Genomic DNA, 1,854 nt, shown 5'->3' with positions numbered 1-1,854 from the left:
GTTAGGTGTACGTTATAAAAACCGTTCAGTGTACTTCAAAATACATGTAATATGAAATCCTAAAACACTTACTTTACATGTATAGATTAAAATTTATTTTATATGTGCGAACTTAAAAAAATTGAAAATATTTATGTCAGAATTAGATGTCCTCTCCAATATTATTTCAGTGCCGAGCAGAAACCTCGGTAGAACCACCACTTGCCTTTTTCATACTACCTGACACAGTCTAAAATTGAATGAATCTGAAACACGTTCTGCATACAAAAGATCTGCAATATATGTATAGACATGCGTGCCAAGTCAAAATTCTAAACTGTATTAGTCAGAACTTTTAAACCTTCCGGACTTGAGTGCTTAATTCACCCTTGAAAAAAATTTAAGTTATTTTTAGTATTAATGCCAATTCGAAGTTAGTATCAATTTTGTTTTGTTGAGTTTAACATCACAGTTGTTGTCATATTTGTCATACAGCTTCACGGTGGAGGGAGAACCCATGTGCCTCCACATTACCACCCCCTCCCCCGGCATTATTTCAGACACGAGCGGGCTCCTGGGTAGGACCACTGACCTTCTGCCATAGAAGGACCGGGGATTCTTATTTCAGCGTGAAAATATAACTGGCATGTTAGCAATTGGAATGGAAAAACTGGCCTTGTGCCGACTATAGATTACAGCAAAATCGATACGATGGGGCAGACTAATTTATTGTCGTTTTTTTTTTTAAGTTGACGGAACTGCATGGGAAGGCATGGATTATGATCAACGGAATTCGAAGTGCGTAAACCCTCAACACTTACAATAAAACAATTGCCATATTTTAGTTTCGGTTTCCGCAAATGATAACGGTTGTCTCAGTTAGCAACGCGTATTTGCATGCGGCTCCCGCTGAGGAGTGTTATATTTATTTAAATATACCTAAAATAGACCGAAGTATTACGTCACAGACTTTTTGGGAACTATTCCAGAAATTGATTCTTGGAAGCACATCTTCTTAAGCAGCTTTAGAAGAAATACATTTCACGCCAGCACGCAATTGTTTGTACTTTGTGCACGCGACGACTTATTTTGTTTACATAATGTCTACCTGTAGCCGTGTTTTTAGTCTGTACTAAATAGCGTAGAAATATATTCATTCGAAAACACACGAGGAGGTGCCACCGTGACCTCATGCAGCACTGCTCAAAACAGCAATTATTTTATAGTACAAACTCGTGCAAACTTTGAAAATCTGTCTTTTAATAGATCTAACTTCTACAATTTTGGACTCCGAATTGATTTTCAAGCTACACACTATATTCCATTTCATCCAACGAGAAACAAATCATTTCTCAAACTATTTGATAATGTGAATTAAACGTGATATTTATTCAACATTGTATATTGTGCAAAAAAGTAGGTCTGCGATCAATATAGATATCCGATAACAAACAGTTTACAATCATTAATCAGTAAAAGACTTCCTGACGAACATGTTTCTTGTACAATCTATTAATCAATGTCGTAATTTGCGCATATTCTTTTCTAAACCACCATGCCAGTTTTTTTTTGTCCCCTGGAATGATATTAACACATGTATCTCTCAAAATTACGATTTACAAAATGTATGGTTATTTACTACGTTCAATTTTGGTTTGTGTTTGGTCTAGCGCCGTTTTTCAGCAGTATTTAAGTTTTGTTTCTGGATTCTGTACCAGTACTAACCTATGGAAGCCGTGGAGGGCCACTTCCATACTAACCTGTTCTCCAAAAGTAAAGTTCTGTCAATAAATTTTGCATTTGTGAAAGTGGGAAATGGTCGTCGGGGCTCTATGTCATAACAGCGTTGTAAAGATACTAAAGAACAAGATCAAA

The sequence above is a fragment of the Mercenaria mercenaria genome, chromosome 17 (genome assembly GCF_021730395.1).
Source record: "Mercenaria mercenaria strain notata chromosome 17, MADL_Memer_1, whole genome shotgun sequence".
NCBI classification, from domain to species: Eukaryota; Metazoa; Mollusca; class Bivalvia; order Venerida; family Veneridae; genus Mercenaria; species Mercenaria mercenaria.
This window is presented reverse-complemented; position numbering follows the sequence as displayed.